The following is a 23,570-nucleotide window of genomic DNA, read 5'->3' on the forward strand; positions in this document are numbered from 1 at the left end:
ACGGGCCTCGCCCCCGTCCCCAATAAAGCAAGGGGACACCTAAGCTACGCATTAAATGCGTCTTGTCCTGTAATACGAGTGATAATCTCAGGGCACTGTACGCCTTTCCACCTCCTGTGTGTCACTGTGGCAGCCCCTTTCAATTATAAAAGGAGGCCCATGGCATACTCAAGAAGGATTCGGCTCTTTCGAACCACGCACTGACCACAGCTAGTTCGAGAGCTCAAGAACTCTCAGAAATACAACCACCAAAGCAGGACTAGGGTTTTAGGCATCCTCGCGGCCCGAACCTGGGTAAACGATTCCTATGCTGTCTACTAGCCCTGCTCTCCTCGCAACCCTGCGCCCCGGCAACCGTAGTAGGGATTCTTGTGATCCCATAGGTGTCATTCCACACCGACATCTTTGGCGCGCAAGGTAGGGGGTGCAATTGTGAGAATCTGGTCTGGTAGTTAGCCCAGCAGTTCTTCGTCGCCATGGCCCCTAAGAAGAAGACGGCCACAGCGGTCGGCTCGTTGGGAGCCGAACGGCCCGTGCCGGTGCGGACGAGCAGCGGACCGGTCGCAGACAGGACCCGGGCCGCGGCCCGCGAGCACCAGCATCACCCAGGCAGTCGGAGCCTGGCGAGCAGCGTCGTTCGCGCGCGAGACGACCGGCTACACGTCGCCGGATCCAAAGACGGAGCTGGGCCCCCCGCAGGCGGCGCGGGGCCCTCCAGGGGCGTCATTGTGCCGACTCCGGGCGGCACGGCGACCTCCAGGACGCCTACACCGGCGACCACCGCGCGTTCTTCCCATGGTGTGCGCGCCGAGCAGTGTCACCACGTTGGTGACCCTGGGCACCGCTGTGGGAAGAGCCATGTGCGTCATCGGCAAGATGAAGGGGTTCAGCACGCTCGCCGAAGCGCAGGTGAAAATGGCACGCAGCCTCTGGGTCGTGACGGAGCTCCTTCTAACATAGTTAGAAGTCGAAGCGCGCCGCGATCCACGCAGCTGTCGCCGCCGCCCACACCAGCGGAAGCTTTGGCGCGCGCGCAGCTGCTCCTCGATTCCCCTCCTGCTGCTGAGAAGCTCAACGAGTGGAGGGCCACCATCCGGAGCCTCGTCGCCGTCGCCAACAAAGACGATCCGCGACCAGCGGGGCCCTCGGGTCGGCGCCCCACCGAGCCACCACATGCTGGCGCTGGTAGGACCAAGGAAGCTGCGGCCACGGTGCACTCTCCTCCTCCTCGCCAGCCGCCGCGGGCGTCGACCCGTCGTGACGACGCTTGTGATAACATCTCCATAGCGTCGTCTGACCCGCGGACCCTCCGCGGCCAGCGCCAGGTCCATCGGGAACAAACTCACGAAGACGCTCGGACTACCGTCGAGCGTCGGGGCAAAACGCGCTGCCAGTCGGACAAGCGGGCAGGACCCGCCATGGACCACCCGGCACCGGGGGGCTCCGGCAGCCTACCTTACGAGGTGGGCTGCTCGGCCTTTACCCGTGAACTGCGGTAGTTCCCGTGGCCGTCCCACCGCACGTTCAAGCCCGACGTCGGTGATAAGTACACTGGCAAAACCCATCCGTCCGAGTTCCTCAGCATCTACACCATCGCGATGCAGGCTGCTGGGGCTCGCAACGACAAGGTGCTTGCCAACTATTTCCCGCTGGCGCTCAAGCCCAATGTGATGTCTTGGTTGATGCACTTGCCGGTGGATTCCATTTCTTCTTGGTCGGATCTATGCCATGAGTTCGTTGGCGCCTTCACAGGAGGCCACCAAGCTCATGGCTAGGCCAATGATCTGCACATCATTCCCCAGAAGGAAGGGGAGACTCTGCGCAAGTACATCCAGAGATTCAGCCGGGTGCAGTACAACATCCCCGACGTTCATACCGCCGCTGTGATTAGCGCGTTCCACCAGAACGTGCGCAATCGCAAGATGCGCGAACAGCTGGCGGTGACCAAAGTTAAGGACGTGGCCGAGCTCTACGTCCTGGCCGATAGGTGCGCCCGGGCTAAAGAGGGAAGGAAGTACCCCGGCGAAGACACCGGCGCGGAAACCGACTCTACTGATGAAGACGCCGCTACCCCAACGAGGAAGGGCCGGCGTCGCAACAGGAAACGCAAAGGCAAGACCGTGCTTGCCGTTGAAGGATCTGACGACACCGGTGCCGGCAAGAAGGTCAAAGCAGACGCCCCCAGCAAGGAGATTGCCGGGTGTGCCGCCTGCCGAGCCTTGGCGGCTACCGAGAAGCCAAGAAGCTCCGGCAAGAAATACTGCAAGATCCACTGCACCAAGGGCCACGACCTCCAGAAATGCCGGCAAGTCGAGCTGCTTGCTGAGAAGCAAAAGGCTGAGTACGAGAGGCGGGACAAGGAGAAGGACCAGGACGGTGCGGATGGGTCCGGCAAGAAGCGTGGCAGCCAAGGAGGCCGCCTCGGCAAGGACAACCAGCAAGAGAGGCCCGCCCGGGGCTGCGACAAGAAACAAGAAGACGATGATCATGACGAGGACGATGAGTCTGGTGAGCAAAGGTTCCAGAAGGCTACGGAGGCCATGTGCGTCGATGGCGGCGCCTCACTGCATACCTCTCATCGCCAGCTCAAGCAGTGGGCGCGTGAGATTATAGCAACAGAGCCGTCGTTCGAAGCTCAGAAGCCGCTGAAGTGGTCCGGCATGCCCCTCATCTTTGACGCCGAGGACCACCCTGACCGCACTACCGCGGTCGGGTGTTTGCCATTGTTGGTCTCACCAACGATACGCAACCTCAGAGTGAACAAGATGTTGGTTGACGGCGGGGCCGGCCTGAACCTGATCTCGCCTGTCGTGATCAAAAAGTTGAAAATCCCTGATGGAGACCTCGAGGAAACGGGCACGTTTCAAGGGGTCAATCCGAGGAGGAGCCAGCCGAAGGGAAAGGTCACACTGCCCGTGACGTTTGGAGGAGAGTTGAACTATAGGACGGAGAGGATCGTCTTCGACGTAGCCGAGATCCCCTTGCCCTACAACGGGATCCTCGGCCGCCCAACACTAGCCAAGTTCATGGCGGCGTCACACTACGCCTACAACATGCTAAAGATGCCTGGGCCGTTGACCATCATCTCCGTCCCCTCCGACAAGAAGGACGCGCTGATCTGCGCCGACCAGCTCTACCGGGAAGCAGTTGCAGTGGCTGCCGCCAAGGCACCTGCTCCTGCCGCCGAAGCCCCGGGAGGGAAGAAGAAGCCCGGCAAGACCTCTCGCACCCACTCCGGCGAGCGCACCTCCTCGGAGTGTTGTGCTACCGTCGAGGATGTGCCAGAGAGCTCTACCGACAAGAGCAAGAGACCCAGGGCCGAGCCGCCGCAGACCAAGAAGGTGCTCGTCAGGGAGGATGGCACGGAGGGGCCTTCACCATAGGCTCCACCCTCGACAGCAAATAGGAAGGCGCGCTCGTCACCTTCCTGCGGGCGAATGTCGACGTGTTTGCATGGCAAGCATCCGACATCCCCGGTGTTCCCAGGGAGGTGATTGAGCACCACCTAGCTGTCTGCCCCCACGCGCGGCCCGTCAAGCAGAAGGTCAGAAAGCAGGCTCTGGAGAGGCATGAGTTCATCACAGAGGAGATCAGGAAGTTGGAAGCGGCGGGTTTGGTGAGAGGAGTGCTCCACCCGACGTGGTTGGCCAATCTGGTAGTGGTGCGCAAGGCGAATGGGAAGTGGAGACTGTGTATTGATTACACAGATATCAACAAGGCTTGCCCTAAGGACCCCTTCCCGTTGCCACGCATCGACCAGATTGTTGACTCCCCGGCCGGGTGCGATCTGCTATCATTCCTCGACGCCTACTCAGGCTACCACCAGATCTTCATGACGAAAGAGGATGAAGAGAAGACAACATTCATCACCCCATGTGGTACGTATTGCTTTTTACGGATGCCTTTCGGGTTGAAGAGTGCTGGCTCAACGTTCGTAAGAGCAGTCCAAATTGGTTTTGAACCTCAGCTCCATAGAAATATGGAGGCCTACATGGATGACATAGTGGTCAAAACCAAGGACGGGCCAACTCTTGTGCAAGATCTGGAAGAGACATTTGCTAACCTGCGCAAGATCAACCTGAAGCTGAACCCTGAGAAGTGTGTCTTCGGTGTTCCGTCCGGCAAGCTTCTCGGGTTCTTTGTGTCACAACGCGGGATCGAGGCAAACCCAGACAAGATCAAGGCTATTGAGCAGATCGAGGCGCCCAAGCGGATCAAGGATGTGCGTCGGCTCACCAGCCGCGTTGCCGCCATGAGCCGATTCATCTCCATGTCCGCCGAGCGCGCCCTTCCCTTCTTCAAAATCTTGAAGAAGGCAGGCCCAATAGAGTGGACCCGAGAAGCCGAGGCAGCACTGCAAGATCTGAAGAAATACCTTTCCTCCACGCCAATACTGGTTGCACCTAAACCACAAGAGCCGTTGCTGCTGTATCTGGCGGCGACGAATCAAGTGGTCAGCGCCGCACTGGTGGCACAGAGGGAGGTCGATGAGGAGGCAGAGATGGTGGCAGAACCAGCGGGTGGCGAGCCAAAGATTCCCCCGGCAGGGCCTGGTGCCGACAAGGCGCGGCCCCCGGCAGAGTCTGGTGCCACCAAGGCAGTGCCCGCACAGTCGAGTGAGGTTGTGCCGAAGAACAAGATGATGCAGCACCCGGTTTACCTTGTTAGCTCCCTCTTGCAGGGGGCTAGGTCGAGGTATTCCGGCGTGCAAAAATTTCTCTTCGGCCTCCTTATGGCCTCGAGGAAGCTGCGTCACTACTTCCAAGCCCACGAGATCACTGTCGTCACCCGCCTCCCGTTGCAACGGATACTGCACAACCCAGACGCAACCGGAAGGATTGTGGAATGGGCCTTGGAGCTGTCAAGTTTCGGTTTAAAGTTTGAAAGTACCTCGACAATTCAGAGCAGAGTCTTGGCAGAGTTCATCGCAGAATGGACCTCAACGCCCGACGAAGAAATCCAGGAGACCACTCTCCCCGGTGAGGAAGCAGACCGCGACTGGATCATGTACTTTGATGGGGCTTTCTCGCTGCAAGGCACCGGTGCCGGTGTGCTGCTCGTTGCACCCACCGGAGAACACCTCAAGTACGTGATCCAGATGCACTTCCCCAGGGAGATGTCCACCAACAACACTGCTGAGTACGAGGGATTGCTTGCCGGTCTCAGGATCGCGGCAGACCTCGGGGTTAAGAAGCTCATCGTCAGGGGTGACTCGCAGCTCGTTGTCAGGCAGGTCAACAAGGATTATCAGAGCCCATTGATGGAAGCTTACGTAGATGAGGTGAGGAAGCTGGAGGAATGCTTTGACGGTATCCAGGCGGAGCATGTCCCCCGAGTGGAGAACGACATCGCCGATTACCTGTCAAAGCGTCCCGCATTCAAGCTACCTGTGGAACCAGGTACCTTTTTTCTCCGGTTAACTCAACCATCCGTCGAAACATCAGCGGGCCAGAACAAGCGGAGGAAATCAGGTCTCGGCAAGTACTTTCCTATCGAGCCCCCTGGGGCTGCCGACAAGGGTGCTGCCGCGGACGCTGAGCCTGCCCAAGAGCAACTGCCTCCGGTAGGGCGTCAAGCCCTGGCCGTAGAGACAGTCGCTCCCATGGCGGAAGAGATGCCTTTGGTCCTTGCCGTCGAGCCCCAGGCTCCGACATGGGCGCATCATACCGTCCAATTCCTCCAAACAGGGGAGCTTCCTGAGGAGCAGGAAGAAGCGGAGAAAGTAGCCCATCGGTCCGCCCTGTACCAGTTTTGTAACACCCTCGATGCGGCTATATCTCCCACGTGTCGAGGCACGACTTAGAGGCATAACCGCATTGTGGTTTTGTCGCAAGAAGGGTCATCTTCACACAATCCCATGTAATGAACAAGAATGGGATAAAGAATTGGCTTACAATCGCCACTTCACACAATACATAAATGAAATCATACAACATTCAAGATACACGCATAGGTCCGTCTACGGAACCAAAATAAAAGAAGACAACCCAACCGCTAGATCCTCGATCGTCCCGACTGGGCTCCACTACTGATCAACAGGAACCGAAACAACACAACGAACAAGATCTTCATCGAGCTCCCACTTGAGCTCAGTTGCGTCACCTGCACTAGTATCCTCGGCACCTGCAACTGTTTTGGAAGTATCTGTGAGTCATGAGGACTCAGCAATCTCACACCCGCGAGATCAAGACTATTTAAGCTTATAGGAAAGGATGGGGTAGTGAGGTGGAGCTGCAGCAAGCACTAGATAATATGGTGGCTAACCTACGCAAATGAGAGCGAGAAGAGAAGCAACGGAACGGTCGTGAACTAGCAATGATCAAGAAGTGATCTTGAACTCCTACTTACGTCAAACATAACACCAGAACCGTGTTCACTTACCGGACTCGGCCGAAAAGAGACCATCACGGCTACACACGCGGTTGATGCGTTTTAATTAAGGTCAAGTGTCAAATTCTCTACAACCGGATATTAACAAATTCCCATCTGCCACATAACCGCGGGCATGGCTTTCGAAAGGTAATACCCTGCAGGGGTGTCCCAACTTAGCCCATTATAAGCTCTCACGGTCAACGAAGGATAAACCTTATCCCAGGAAGACCCGATCAGTCTCGGAATCCCGGTTTACAAGACATTTCGACAATGGTAAAACAAGACCAGCAAAGCCGCCCGATGTGCCGACAAATCCCGATAGGAGCTGCACATATCTCGTTCTCAGGGCACACCGGATAAGTCAAGCTACGAGTAAAACCAGACCTCGAGTTTCCCCGAGGTGGCCCCGCAGGCTGCTCGGTTCGGACCAACACTCGAAGGAGCACTGGCCGGGGGGGGTCTAAAATAAAGATGACCCTTGAGTCTGCAGAACCCAAGGGAAAAAGGGGATAGGAGGTGGCAAATGGTAAAACCAGGGTTGGGCCTTGCTGGAGGAGTTTTATTCAAAGCGAACTGTCAAGGGGGTCCCATAAATCACCCAACCGCGTAAGGAACGCAAAATCAAGGAACATAACACCAGTATGACGTAAACTAGGGGCGGCAAGAGTGGAACAAAACACCAGGCATAAGGCCGAGCCTTCCACCCTTTACCAAGTATATAGATGCATTAATTAAACAAGAGGTATTGTGATATCCCAACATAAACATAATCCAACATGGAGCAATCTTCATCTTCTCCTGCTACTAGCAACGCTATAAGAGGGGCTGAGCAAAAGCGGGAACATAGCCAAACAATGGTTTGCTAGGACGGGTGACAAAGGTTAGAGGTTCATGGCAATTTGGGAGGCTTGAAAAGCAAGTGGTAGGTAGCGCAGCATAGCAATAGAGCGAACAACTAGCAAGCAAAGATAGAAGTGATTTCGAGGGTATGGTCATCTTGCCTGAGATCCCGCAAGGAAGAAGAACGAGTCCATGAAGAAGACAAACAGACGTAGTCGAACGAATCCTCACAACTCCGGAACGAAACCGAAGCTAACGAGAGAAGCAACCCGGAAACCAACAAACAACAAAGTAAACACACAAACATAAACATGGCATGATGCACAATCAAGTATGATGCATGTCCGGTTTAGTGAGGCATGGCATGGCAAAGTGCACAAACGAAACTACAAGTTAAGTGGAGCTCAATATGCAACGAGTTGCATATTGACGAAACACCACATCAATTGTTTAGTTCTCTCGGTTATGTACCCAACAATATTAAATGTTGATTAACATGGCAAGAGGTGAAGCATAAGTAAACTAACTATCTAGGCAATTTAAATGAGGCCGGAGCAACAAACAATAATCCAGAAAAATCCTCATGTCATTTAGCAATTTTTAATGCAAACATCAATTTTAGACATTTTAAATGTTGTTATCATGATGCGGATGACATATGCAAGGTATATGCAATTTTACGAAAGTGTTGGTATAAAATGATACGAGGCATTTGTTACCGTGGTGGAAGAAAGGGTGCCACGGCAACGAATCCGAGAATGATGCCACGGCAACATAACGGTGATCCGACAACTCGTCGAGATGTCGGTGCAAAAGAAACTATGGATGAACAAAACATGCGAACGATGGTGGGGTGATCTCGGTTACCGGGTTCCCACGGGTTAGTGGCATGGAAACGAGTGACAATTCGGACAAGGTGCAAACACGGGCATCTCATACAACATGCATTCGTTCATGGGCGGCGTCTCGGGGTTATACCTTCGAAGCGTGCATTTTCGGAACGGATCAAGTTCGACGGGATGTAGGGGTACATGGGCCGTAGTGGAAGTAGTCGTACTCGCGACGGTAGTGGGAGTAGTTGTACACGGCGGCGGTAGTTGTTCAGGGTCTTGGCGGGTCGTCGTGTAGCCGTACATGTTCGTCGTGGTACACGGTTCGAAGTCCTACATATCCCGTAGATGTTCAGGGTCGCCGTGAGGAACTTGTCGAAACCAGCGTCTCGGTGGGTAGAGGTACTTGGTGAAATCCACGGGTGTCACTAGTTGTACATGGCGAATCCACGCTCGATGACTGTTGGACTTGGCGTCAACAGCAATAGGGGCGCGAAGCAGGGACTTGGCGGCAGCGGCGGGAACTTGGCACGGCGGTCTCGCGCGGCTCTCTAGGAGGCAGCAAGGCGCGGGGACGGCAGGGGGCGAGGGAGCACGGGAACCTGCCAGAACCGAGGCTAGGGCGGCGGCTTGAGGAGGCGGACGAGCTGCAGGACGGGCGCGGCTGGAGGTTGCCGTAGTAGGACTGGGCATCTTGCACGAGCGCACAAGGCTACGGGCGCTCGGGTCTCCTGCTCGCTGATGAGCACACGAGGCAGCGACGACGGGTGGAGACGCGAGCTGTAGGCGCTCACGGACGGCGCGGAGTGGCGACCTACTGCTGGTTGCCAGCGCGGGCGAGACAAGGGACGGCGGAGCGCCATGGCTGAGGGAGCAGAGGAGGGGGCGAAGCAGAGGAGGAGGCTTGGGCGCTGGAGGGAGCAGCAAGGCAGCACCATGGAGGGGCACGGCTGGCCAGGAGGGCGTCGTGTAGGAGCAGGAGAAGGGGGGCGTCGCGTGGGGGGGCGCTGGGGCTCGCTCGCCAGGGCGGCGATGGCGAGGAGGGGAAGAGGCGCTCGGGCCTTGTAGCGCGGGGAGCTCCTCTCCCTGGCGATGTGTGGCGGCGCGAGGGAAGGAGACGAGAGGGAGCGAGCGAGAGGAGGGGTTCGGGCTAGGTTAGCGAGGGGGCTGCTGGGCCTTGGGCCATGGAGGTAGCTAGGCTGCGGATGTGCCTAGATGGCCTGCTGGCTCTCTCTCACTCTAAACAAATAAAAAGCAAAATAGGGATAAGAAAGAAAAGAAAAGAAAGAGGGGTTAGGGGAATAAGTTGGACATGGGGATTATTTTCCCGGACTCACAAAAATGTGCTCATTCCAAGAAAAATGGGGTGGGTAAGATTGCACGGTTTAAATTCAAATGCATTTGAATTTAATTCAAATGCATTTGAATTTAATTCAAATGGTTTGAACAAGGAGTAGGATTACAAAGTGTCCAAAATGTTGAACATTTAGGAAGGGCCTCGATAAGAGGGAAAAGAATTGTTGGCAAAGCTTGGAGGTGAAACTTGAAGTGGAAATAGGCATGGGAATTATTTTGCAAGTGTGTTCCGGTTAATACCAAACTAATGGAATATTTACAATAGCTCCATAAATATTAGGAGGATATGTTATAAAGAGAAATCACCATGTGAATTCCCTCGATTTAAATGGACCGAAGATCCATGCAATTTACTTAGTTGAGTTTTTTAAAAAAATTAATGACATGATGGCATGATGACATGATGCAATGAAAAATAAAAGAGCAAGCAGAAAAGAAACACACGGTGATCACGAAAAATATGGAAGTCTTCTGAAGCGTCGGTCTTGGGGCGTTACAAGTACGTCAATGACATCCTGTACCGGAGAAGACCGAACGGTGTGAAACTCAAGTGCATCCCCCGGGAGGAAGGACTGGAGCTGTTGGCGGAGATACATGGAGGCATATGTGGCTCCCACATAGGGTCGAGGGCCCTTGTCGGGAAGGCGTTCCGGCAAGGTTTCTTCTGGCCCACCACCCTCTAGGATGCGACGCCACTAGTAACCAAGTGTGAAGCATGCCAGTTCCATTCAAAGAAGCTTCATCAACCAGCTCAAGCCCTTCAAACAATCCCTCTCTCCTGGCCATTCTCGGTCTGGGGGCTCGATATACTGGGCCCTTTCCCCTGCGCTGTCGGGGGCTTTGAGTACTTGTACGTTGCAATCAACAAGTTCACAAAGTGGCCAGAGGTGGAAGCAGTGAGGAAGGTGACTGCTCAGTCAGCCGTCAAGTTCTTCAAAGGACTGGTCTGCCGTTTTGGTGTGCCAAACAGAGTCATCACCGACAACGCCACGCAGTTCACAAGCCACACCTTCATGCAGTACATCCAAGACCTCGGTAGCAAGGTCTGTTTTGCTTCCGTGGCACATCCACGGAGAAAAGGCCAAGCGGAGAGGGCAAATGTTGTAGTGTTGCGAGGCCTAAGAACGAAGACCTTTGACAAGCTGCACAAGAGTGGAAGGCGCTGGATTGATGAGTTCCCGGCGGTTCTCTGGTCGATCAGGACGACGCCAAATCGAGCCACCGGCCAGACACCTTTTGCCCTGGTATACGGGGCAGAGGCAGTTCTCCCCACGGAACTCATATATGGGTCACCTCGAGTGCTCGCTTATGATGAGCTTGAGCAAGAGCCGTTGCGCCAAGATGACGCGACGCTCCTTGAGGAAGATCGTCTTCGGGCGGCTGTGAGAGCGGCACGCTACCAGCAAGCCTTGCGCTGCTACCATAGCCGCAAGGTTCATGCCCGAAGCTTTGAGGAAGGCGACCTTGTTCTTCGGCGCGTTCAGTCGGCCAAGAATTCCAACAAGTTGACGCCAAAGTGGGAAGGCCCTTATCGGGTAATACGAGTCACCAGGCCTGGCGTAGTCCGCCTGGAGACCGAGGATGCCGTCCCAGTGAGCAACTCCTGGAACATTGAGCATCTTCGCAAGTTTTACCCATAAGGCGCGGCTTGCCGGGCCTCCCGGCAAGCCACCTTCTATACAAGCTTTGCCGGCAAGGCATGTGACCCTTTGTACAAAGCCAGGGGCAGACCCTGAGCATAAATAAATGAAGCGCTAGCGCCCTAAGTCATACATGCATGCTAGCTCGAGTCTCTTCCTCGGTTAGGGTTGATAGTGCTCAGTAGTGACTAACCCCTAGCTTAGAGGTCGAGTGCGCGTCTATCTGTTCCTCTTTTGTCCTTTTTTTGGTTCGCTGGGCACATGAGCACTTCTGCTGAGCTACTTGGAAGAAAGGAAACGGACCGGCGTCCCGACCTCGGCAAACCAGAGTTGCCGGGGGCTACAAACTCGAGGATCCAACCGCGGCAAGATAAAACTGCTGGGGGCTGCAGATCCAGATAAGTCTTTTTATCCCCTGTCATGCATTTCGAAACAGGACTGGGGCATGTGAAGCCTCATTTTTATCTCTAGGCTGTTGTGCTCCCTTTTTTCCTATACCTAAGGATAATTTTCTGGGTCCGGATTTGGTTGTAGCCGCGGCGGCAAGGAGGTAGAACGAGGACCCTGAAGCCCACTTCATCCCTGCCTCCGCCAAAAGCGCGAGAACGGTCGAATGAAGTGGGGGGAACGGCAAGGCCTGTTGCCGGGAGAAAAACGGTTATCTTAAACAATAACGAGGATTCGCTCCTTGTCGCGGGATTTACCCATGAACAAAAAGCCCGGCAAGCATCCCTTTTTCATTAAAAACATCCCATACAGGTATAGTTCGTACGAAATGAAAAACATGGACAAAGGGGATTACAAGCTTTAAATTTAACAAGGCCCGCAGGCTTACAGATTAAAAAAAGAGATAAGGTGCCCGTAATCCCTTTCTTGTCCCTCTACTCAGGAGGCAGGTCAAGGAGGCGAGAGGGCAAAAGGGGCGCCTAGGCGAGCTACGAGCAGCAGAAAGTACCAAGAGAACACCTCGGTGGCCGCCCACGGGCGGGCCGGTGATGACGGTGCCGGGAAGGAGCTGGAAGACGAGGCGGCAGGATCGGCAGTACTCGATGAAGGCGTCGGTGCCCGCGTACTCCGAGTTGATGGCCTTGCCGCCCGCCCTCTTCCTCTTCCGCAACCTCCCGACGCCAGCCGCCCAAGGAGATGGCCCCGAGAAGTTCAAGGAGCTGGCCCTGCCCCCGGCAAAACCCTGCCGGAGGAGCGGCCAGGTGCAGATGCTGCTGCTGCCGCACCCGCCCAGGCGCGGGGCGTGCGACGCCTAGTCGGACTCGTCCCCGCTGTCCTCCTCGTCACTTTCGCTCGAGGAAGAGCTTCCATCGTCAGAATCTCCATCAGAGGAGCTCTCCACGCAGCATTTCAGGCGAGTTCCAAACTCTCCGAAGACCTTGACGGAGAGCAAGCCGTCCTCCGTTAATTTGAAGTAGAGGACGAGCCCCGCCGTCAGGCTGTGGATGCGGGTGAACGTCTTCCATCCACGGCGGAGGTACATAACTCGAGGAGCCGGGAAGTTGACGTCAACCCGCGTGCCCCCATTCCCACAGCCCCTCATGTGCAACTTGAGGGTCTGGGGTGGGTCACGCTCCATCACCCGAGCAAACGGGGCAGGGCGCGTGTCAAGGCAAGGAGGAGCGGCGACGGACGGGATGGGCCTCGCCCCCGTCCCCAATAAAGCAAGGGGACACCTAAGCTACACATTAAATGCGTCTTGTCTTGTAATACGAGCGATAAGCTCAGGGCATTGTACGCCTTTCCACCTCCTGTGTGTCACTGTGGCAGCCCCTTTCAACTATAAAAGGAGGCCCATGGCATACTCAAGAAGGATTCGGCCCTTTCGAACCACGCACTGACGACAGCTAGTTCGAGAGCTCAAGAACTCTCAGAAATACACCCACCAAAGCAGGACTAGGGTTTTAGGCATCCTCGCGGCCCGAACCTGGGTAAACGATTCCTATGCTGTCTACTAGCCCTGCTCTCCTCGCAACCCTGCGCCCCGGCAACCGTAGTAGGGATTCTTGTGATCCCATAGGTGTCATTCCACACCGACAACAAGTGTCACTCCGAGGCTTATGGAGGACACCACGCTGGAGATAGAACTGCACATAAGGTATTGTAATTCGGTTTTTATTGGCCTACTCTCTTCAAAGATGCCCGTAAGTTTGTCTTGTCCTGTGATGAATGTCAAAGAATCGGTAATATTAGTAGACATCAATAAATGCCTATGAATTATTCACTTGTTATTGAACCATTTGATGTTTGGGGCTTTGATTATATGGGACCGTTTCCTTCCTCTAATGGGTATACACATATTTTAGTTGCTGTTGATTATGTTACTAAGTGGGTAGAAGCTATTCCAACTAGTAGTGCTGATCATAACACCTCTATTAAGATGCTTAATGAAGTTATTTTTCCGAGGTTTGGAGTCTCTAGATATTTAATGACTGATGGTGGTTCACATTTTATTCATGGCGCCTTTCGTAAAATGCTTGCTAAGTATGACGTTAATCATAGAATTGCATCTCCATACCACCCACAATCTAGTGGTCAAGAAGAACCGAGTAATAGAGAGCTCAAATTAATTTTGCAAAAGACTATTAATAGATCTAGAAAGAATTGGTCCAAGAAACTTGATGATGCATTGTGGGCCTATAGAACTGCATATAAAAATCCTATGGGTATGTCTCCGTATAAAATGGTTTATGGAAAAGCATGTCACTTACCTCTCGAACTAGAACATAAGGCATATTGGGCCATTAAAGAGCTCAATTATGATTTCAAACTTGCCGGTGAGAAGAGGCTATTTGACATTAGCTCACTTCATGAATGGAGAACCCAAGCTTATGAGAATGCCAAACTGTTTAAAGAAAAGGTTAAAAGATGGCATGACAAAAGATACAAAAGCGTGAGTTTAATGTAGGTGATTATGTCTTGCTATTCAACTCTCGTTTAAGATTTTTTGCAGGAAAACTTCTCTCTAAATGGGAAGGGCCTTACGTTATCGAGGAGGTCTATCGTGTCGGTGCCATAAAAATAAACAACTTCGAAGGCACAAATCCGAAGGTGGTGAACGGTCAAAGAATCAAATATTATATCTCAGTTAATCCCATAAATGTTGAAACTAATGTTATTGAAACCGTAACCCCAGAGGAATACATAAGGGACACTTTCTAGAACGTTTTAGACTCCGAAAAGGAATAGGTATGAGGTACGGTAAGTAAACCGACTCCAAAACAGTTCTAATGGTAATTTTTCTCCGTTTTGGAATATTTAATAAAATAGGAAAATAAGAAGTAGTCCGGGAAGGACACGAGGCGTCCACGAGGGTGGAGGGCGCGCCCTACCCCCTGGGCGTGCCCCTGCCTCGTGGGCACCTCGTGTGCCCTTCGGACTCCGTTTTCTTGCACGATACTTCTGTTGGTCGGTAAAAATTCATTATAAAATCTCCCGAAGGTTTTGACCACCGTACAAATATCCTCTATTTTTGTTTCGAGCTGTTTCTGCCGCAGATTAGAGCAAGATGTCTTCTCAAGAGTCAGATGGGGAGAGTCGGGTGTCTCATCCGACACCGGGACCAGGAGCAAACAGTGATGCTGACCACTTTGGGCCATCAACGGAGGAAGAGATGGAGGCTGACTTGAAAAGGATAGATGCCATGGAAGAGTATCAAGAAGTTACTTCTCGTTTCCGAGCCGGATTCGCGATGGGGGAACTACAGAGCTCAGCTATTCCAAACTCGGTCATCCCTTCCAATGTTAGATTTCTTTCTTATGAAAATATGAAAAAGAGTATTACTTGTTCTCCCGCAGCTATGCAACAACCATGGGTGAAAGGAGCTTTAGCCATCACGGGCAAGCTCCGTAAGGAAATAATGGACCTCAAACAGCAAGTCAATAAGCTCGAGGAAGAGAATCATATCCTGAGGGGCATCATCGCCAAGAATATCACATCACCACCTCCGAAGAAAGAGATATAATCACATGGGTATGGGCACTCCCCTTGGCAACTACCAAGCTTGGGGGAGGTGCCCCGGTACCTTATCACCATCACACCCCTACCTTTACCAGTTTTCTTAGTTCGATCCTTTTGGTAATATCTTGATCTAGAAGAATAAAGTTTTAGTATGATTTAGTTTTGAATTTTGCTTTATGACCCCTCTATGTAATCGAGTCCATGAGCTATATATAATAAAGATTAGTTTTGAGTCAAGGGCTTGATTATCTTGCTATGATCGTGAGGGAATTAAAAAGCAGAAAGAAATAAAGAGATCATATTGATCTTATGTAGAGTAATGACTTCACATATAAAGAGTATGATGAATAAAAGATGTTGAGAGTTGACAAACATAGTTTTGGTCATCGTTGCAATTAATAGGAAATAATAAAGAAAGAGAGGTTCTCACATATAAATATACTATCTTGGACATCTTTTATGATTGTGAGCACTCATTAAAATATGACATGCTAAAGAGTTGATGTTGGACAAGGAAGACAACGTAACGGGTTATGTTTTCTTATATCTGAAATAAAGTATATTGTCATGGATCATCCAACATGTTGAGCTTGCCTTTCCCCCTCATGCTAGCCAAATTCTTTGCACCAAGTAGAGATACTACTTGTGCTTCCAAATATCCTTAAACCTAGTTTTTCCATGAGAGTACACCATATCTACCTATGGATTGAGTAAGATCCTTCAAGTAAGTTTTCATTGTTGCATGCAATAAAAATTGCTCTCTAAATATGTATGATTTATTAGTTTGGAGAAAATAAGCTTTATACGATCTTGTGATGTGGAAGAAATAAAAGCGACGGACTGCATAATAAAGGTCCATATCACAAGTGGCAATATAAAGTGACGTTCTTTTGCATTAAGATTTTGTGCATCTAACCATAAAAACACATGACAACCTCTGCGAAGGGCCCATCTTTTATTCTTGTCTTATACCTTATACAAGAGTCATGGTGATCTTCACCTTTCCTTTTCACATTTTATCCTTTGGCAAGCACATTGTGTTGGAAAGATCCTGATACATATATCCAATTGGATGTAAGTTATCATGAACTATTATTGTTGACATTACCCTTGAGGTAAAAGGTTGGGAGGCAACACTATAAGCCCCTATCTTTCTCTGTGTCCGATTAAAACTCCATACCCATAAGTATTGCGTGAGTGTTAGCAATTGTGAAAGACTAAATGATAGTTGAGTATGTGGACTTACTGAAAAGCTCTTATATTGACTCTATCTGATGTTATGATAAATTGCAATTGCTTCAATGACTGAGATTATAGTTTGTTGGTTTTCAATGAAGTTTCTGATTCATACTTTACATTGTGAATAGAATGTTACTTTAGCATAAGAAATCATATGACAATATATATATACATATATATATGTTGCTGTTATAAGAGTGATCATGATGCCCTCATGTCCGTATTTTATTTTATCGACACCTCTATCTCTAAACATGTGGACATATTTTTCATTATCGGCTTCCGCTTGAGGACAAGCGAGGTCTAAGCTTGGGGGAGTTGATACGTCCATTTTGCATCATGCTTTTATATCGATATTTATTACATTATGGGCTGTTATTACACATTATGTCACAATACTTATGCCTATTCTCTCTTATTTTACAAGGTTTACATGAAGAGGGAGAATGCCGACAGCTGGAATTCTCGGCTGGAAAAGGAGCAAATATTAGAGAACTATTCTGCACAACTCCAAAAGACCTGAAACTTTACGGAGGCACGTTTTGGAATATATAAAAAATACTAGTGAAATAATTAACCATAGGGTGCCCACACCCTGGCCACAAGGGTGGGGGCGCGCCCTATCCCCCTGGGCGCGCCCCTATCTCCTGGGCCCCCTGGCAGGCCTCCGGTGCCCATCTTCTGCTATATGAAGTCTTTCGTCCAAGAAAAAATAATAAGCAAGCTTTCGGGACGAAACACCGCCGCCACGAGGAGGAACCTTGGCAGAACCAACCTAGGGCTCCGGCGGACTGTTCTGCCGGGGAAACATCCCTCCGGGAGGGGGAAATCATCACCATCGATCCTCTCACCAGAGAGGGTCAATCTCCATCAACATCTTCACCAGCACCATCTCATGTAAAACCCTAGTTCATCTCTTGTATCCAATCTTTGTCCCAGAGCCTCATATTGGTACCTGTGGGTTGCTAGTAGTGTTGATTACTCCTTGTAGTTGATGCTAGTTGGTTTATTTGGTGGAAGATCATATGTTCAGATCCTTTATGAATATTAATACCCCTCTGATTATGAACATGAATATGATTTGTGAGTAGTTACGTTTGTTCCTGAGGACATGGGAGAAATCTTGCTATAAGTAGTCATGTGAATTTGGTATTCGTTTGATATTTTGATGAGATGTATGTTGTCTCTCCTCTAGTGGTGTTATGTGAACGTCGACTACATGACACTTCACCATTATTTGGGCCTAGAGGAAGGCATTGGGAAGTAATAAGTAGATGATGGGTTGCTAGAGTGACAGAAGCTTAAACCCTAGTTTATGTGTTGCTTCGTAAGGGGCTGATTTGGATCCACATGTTTCGTGCTATGGTTAGGTTTACCTTAATACTTCTTTTGTAGTTGCGAATGCTTGCAATAGGGGTTAATCATAAGTGGGATTCTTGTCCAAGGAAGGGCAGCACCCAAGCACCGGTCCACCCACATATCAGATTATCAAAGTAACGAACGCGAATCATATGTGCGTGATGAAAACTAGCTTGACGATAATTCCCATGTGTCCTCGGTGGTGCTTTCCTTCATATAAGAGTTTGTCCAGGCTTGTCCTTTGCTACAAAAGGATTGGGCATCCTTGCTGCACCTTATTTACTTTCATTACTTGTCACCCGCTACAAATTACCTCATCACAAAACTATCTGTTACCGATAATTTCAGTGCTTGCAGAGAATACCTTGCTGAAAACCGCTTGTCATTTCCTTCTGCTCCTCATTGGGTTCAACACTCTTACTTATCGAAAGGACTACGATAGATCCCCTATACTTGTGGGTCATCAGACGGTGATGGGTTGGATGAGATTTACCATGTAATCGAGTTAGTTTTGTTAGGGTTTGATCCTTAGTATCCATTATGTTCTAAGATTGATGTTGCTATGACTTTGCTATGCTTAATGCTTGTCACTAGGGCCCGAGTGCCATGAATTCAGATCTGAACCTATTATATTTTCAGGAATATATGTGAGTTCTTGATCCTATCTTGCAATTCAATAGTCACCTACTATGTGTTATGATCCGGCAACCCTGAAGTGACAATAATCGAGACCACTCCCGGTGATGACCGTAGTTTGAGGAGTTCATGTATTCACTAAGTGTTAATGCTTTGGTCCGGTACTCTATTAAAAGGAGTCCTTAATATCCCTTAGTTTCCAATAGGACCCCGCTGCCACGGGAGGGTAGGACAAAAGATGTCATGCAAGTTATTTTCCATAAGCACGTATGACTATATTCGGAATACATGCCTACATTACATTGATGAACTGGAGCTAGTTCTATGTCACCCTATGTTATAACTGTTGCATGAGGAATCGCATCCAACATAATTATCCATCATTGATCCATTGCCTATGAGCTTTTCACATATTGATCTTTGCTTAGTTACTTTTCCGTTGCCACTGTTACGATTACTACAAAACTGCTACTGTTACTTTTGCCATCGTTACCGTTACTTCCATACTACTTTGCTACTAAATACTTTGCTGTAGATATTAAGTCTTTCAGGTGTAGTTGAATTGCCAACTCAACTGCTGATACTTGAAAATATTCTTTGGCTCCCCTTGTGTTGAATCAATAAATTTGGGTTGAATACTCTACCCTTAAAAACTATTGTGATCCCCTATACTTGTGGGTTATCAAGACTATTTTTTGGTGCCGTTGCCGGGGAGCATAGCTCTATTATTTGAGTCACTTTGGATTTATATCTGTTAATCACTATGAGGAACTTGAAAGATGAAAAAACCAAGATTTATCCCTGAACCACGAGGGGAGGTAAGGAACTGCCATCTAGCTCTGCACATGATTCTCCTTCTGTTTTGAGTAAACTTGCGACACCTAAGCCTACTCCTGCTATTAATTCTGATATGTCGCATGTTATTGATGATGCCACTTCTGCTATGCATGATGCTTATGATGAAACTACTTCTATGCTTGATAATTTGTGCCATTAGTTGAATTTCTTGATGAACAACTTGCTAGGGTTAGAGAGAATGAAATTATTGAAACAGATAATATTGATGAAAGTGATGATGAAGATTCTCCCCCTAGATATGAATTGCCTAATGTGCCTGAGGGTTATGTTATGGATGAAGAAACTTCTAGAGACCTTTTTGCTTGCAAAGATAGATATGATCTTAAGAAACTGTTAGCTAAGCTGAAAGAAAAGTCTTTGAATGCTAGAATGAAATATGGCCCTACTTTTGCTACTTCACCTATCTGTATTTCTGATAAGGATTATGATTTCTCTGTCGATCCTGAATTAATTACTTTGGTTGAATCTGATCCTCTTTATGGCTATGAATCTGAAACTGTTGTGGCACATCTTACTAAATTAAATGATATAACCACCCTATTCATTCACGAGAAAAAATTCGTTACTACTATATCCTCAAGTTATTTCCATTATCATTAAAGGGTGATGCTAAAACATGGTTTAATTCTCTTGGTCCTGGTTGTGTGCGTAGTCCCTAGGATATGATTTATTACTTCTCTGCTAAGTATTTCCCCGCTCATAAGAAACAAGCTGCCTTAAGGGAAATTTATAATTTTGTGCAAATTGAAGAAGAGAGTCTCCCACAAGCTTGGGGGAGGTTTCTCCAATTACTTAATGCCTTACCTGATCATCCTCTCAAGAAAAATTAAATACTTGATATCTTTTATAATGGACTAACCGATGCTTCCGGAGACCACCTGGATAGTTGTGCTGGTTGTGTTTTTAGGGAAAGAACTGTTGAGCAAGCTGAATTGCTATTGAATAATATATTGAGTAATGATAATAATTTGACACTTCCTGAACCAACTCCTAAGCCAACTCCGAAGGAAAGGGGTATTCTATTTGTCAATCCTGAAGATATGCAAGAGGCAAAGAAATCTATGAAAGAAAAGGGTATTAAAGCTGAAGATGTTAAGAATTTACCACCCATTGAAGAAATACATGGTCTTAATAACCCGACACACGTAGTAAAGGTAAATTCTCTCTATAGATTTGATGAAGGTGATATTCCTCGTAATAATTCTGCTAGTCAATGCTTGGATGAGTTTGATAATTTTATTCTTAAACAAGAAAACTTCAATGCTTATGTTGGTAGACAATTGAAACATAATGCTTATATGATTGAACACTTGAGTGATTATATGTCTAGAGTTAAAGGTGACCTTAAACTTATTAGTAAACATGCTTCTATGGTTACCACTCAGGTAGAACAAGTGCTTAAAGCTCAAGATGATTTGCTCAATGAATTAAATAATAAGAAAAATGATAATGCTGTTAGAGTTATGACTAGAGGGGGTAAAATAACTCAGGAACCTTTGTATCCTGAGGGTCACCCTAAGAGAGTTGAGCAGGATTCTCAGAGAACTAATGTTGATGCACCTAGTCCTTCTAAAAAGAAGAAAAAACAAAAATGATAGGACTTTGCATGCTTCTAGTGAACCTATTGTTGACACACCTGAGAATCCCAATGATATTTCTATTTCTGATGCTGAAACACAATCTGGTAATGAACATGAATCTAGTGATAATGTTAATGATGATGTTCATATTGATGCTCAACCTAGCAATAACAATGATGTAGAGATTGAACCTGCTATTGATCTTGATAACCCACAATCAAAGAATCAACGTTATGATAAGAGAGACTTTGTTGCTAGGAAGCACGGTAAAGAAAGAGAACCATGGGTTTAGAAACCCATGCATTTTCCTCCTAAACCATCCAAGAAAAAGGATGATGAGGATTTTGAGCGCTTTGCTAAAATGATTAGACCTATCTTTTTGCGTATGCGTTTGACTGATGTGCTTAAAATAAATCCTTATGCTAAGTATATGAAAGATATTGTTACAAATAAAAGAAAGATACCGGAAGCTGAAATTTCCACCATGCTTGCCAATTATACTTTTAAAGGTGGAATACAAGAAACTAGGAGATCCAGGAGTACCAACTATACCATGCTCCATTAAAAGAAACTATGTTAAAACTGCCTTATGTGATCTTGGAGCCGGTGTTTGTGTTATGCCTCTCTCTTTATATCGTAGACTTGATTTGAATAAGTTGACACCTACTGAAATATATTTGCAAATGGCTGATAAATCAGCTGCTATACCTCTCGGTATTTGTGAGGATGTGCCTGTTGTGGTTGCAAATGTTACTATATTAACGGACTTTGTTATTTTTGATATTGCCAAGGACGATATTATGTTAATTATCCTTGGTAGACCCTTTTCGACTACTGCAGGGGCTGTTATTGATTGCAACAGAGGCAATGTCACTTTTGTTGTTAATGGTAATGAGCATACGGTATACTTTCCGAGGAAACAACCTCAAGTCCATGGTATCAATTCTATTGGAAAAAATTCAACAATTACTATTGGAGGTTTTGACTTCTCTCTTCCTACCTTCAAGAAGAAATATGATATTATTATTGTTGGGGACATGCATATTCCCTTTAAGGTAACCTAGTGTTATTCGAAAATTCTCCGGTTTCATGCGATTCGGAAAGAGTTTGTTCACAAGACTTGATCAACCTTGTTAGTGGATTCCTTTTGATGAGCACGAGATGGATGAAGTTAGAAAGCACAACTCTCTGTACCCTCCTTTTACTTTCTTTTCTTCAGATTAAATAAAGTAAAAATAGTATTTTCAGTCTGTTTTCTGAATTATCCTTGCAATAAAAAAGACCCCGAAAATAAAAGTTCTCCAAATGTCCTAAAAAGAAATATGATTTTTGTAGAACATTTAAGAATATCTGGCACTGAGAACACACCAGGGGAGGCCACCATTTGTCCACGAGGGCACAGGGCGCTCCCCCTGCCTTGTGGACCCCACGTGGACCCCCTCCAATTATTCCAGCACCCACTCACTTTGTCTTCCTCCAGAAAAAATCCTCCCATAGCTCAAACCCGTGTTCTAGCTCATCTTGCTGCCATTTTCGATCTCCTTGCTCAAAGCTCCATTCACAAAACTGTTTGGGGGGATTGATCTTCGGTATGTGACTGCTCCAATGGTCCAATTAGTTTGTATTCTAGTGCTTTATTTATTGCAAATTTTTGCTGCTTAGGTGACCCTGTTCTTGAGCTTGCATGTCAAATTTATATGGTCCAAAGTAGTTTTAATGCATGATATAGCCTCTGGGCACTTGTGGAAGTAGTTGCTATCAATCTTGTTTAGTTTTGTTAATTTTTTTTTTGAGTCACTAAATATTTCAGAAAAAATTTCAGAGAAAGAAAAATGTTTAGGAAAATGTACCAAGGTGGTTCCTCAAGGAAGCAAGGACCAAGGCTCGCGATATGTGAGCCGGACGATGAACCACCGAGGGAAGCTCAAGTGCGGCCTTGTGAATGGCCGTCAGAGGAGTTTATGGTCCAGGCCGGCATTAAGGATGAATTTGACGCATATGTGCGTAATGCAGATCTTGAGGACATCGTGTCTGATAAGTGCCCATAGTACCACTACCTTAATGATTCCTTTGTGAGGAGGTTTAAATTTACATGATCGCACAATTCTCACACTGTTCTATTTGATCTTTATGATAAATCATATACCATGGACCTAGGAGATTTTAACACTGCTTGTAAACTCTCGCAGTGGGGCAATGTTAGTGAACCTCGCAAATCTGAATATAAAGACTTTCTTCCTAGTATCACTGTGGGGGAATCTAGAGAAATCACACAAGCTACCGTAGGGAGCATTCATTTCCCTTCCATACATTATTTTGCTCTCTTTATAGGTAGATGCATTAACGGTAAAGATGAGGCTTGTCACATGTGCGTTCCAGATCTTAGTGTCCTCAAGAGTGCGGTATTAGGTGATAAACTATATAACTTAGGGGCCATTGTTGCACGAAGGTTGCATCTGAAGGAAATATGCCCTAGAGGCACCAATAAAGTTATTATTTTTTCCTTATATCATGATAAATGTTTATTATTCATGCTAGAATTGTATTAACCGGAAACATGATACATGTGTGAATACATAGACAAACAGAGTGTCACTAGTTTGCCTCTACTTGACTAGCTCGTTAATCAAAGATGGTTATGTTTCCTAGCCATAGACAAAGAGTTGTCATTTGATTAACGGGATCACATCATTAGGAGAATGATGTGATTGACTTGACCCTTTCCATTAGCTTAGCACTTGATCATTTAGTATGTTGCTATTGCTTTCTTCATGACTTATACATGTTCCTATGACTATGAGATTATGCAACTCCCGTTTACCGGAGGAACACTTTGTGTGCTACCAAACGTCACAACGTAACTGGGTGATTATAAAGGTGCTCTACAGGTGTCT

The sequence above is a fragment of the Aegilops tauschii genome, chromosome 4 (genome assembly GCF_002575655.3).
Source record: "Aegilops tauschii subsp. strangulata cultivar AL8/78 chromosome 4, Aet v6.0, whole genome shotgun sequence".
Lineage (NCBI taxonomy): Eukaryota > Viridiplantae > Streptophyta > Magnoliopsida > Poales > Poaceae > Aegilops > Aegilops tauschii.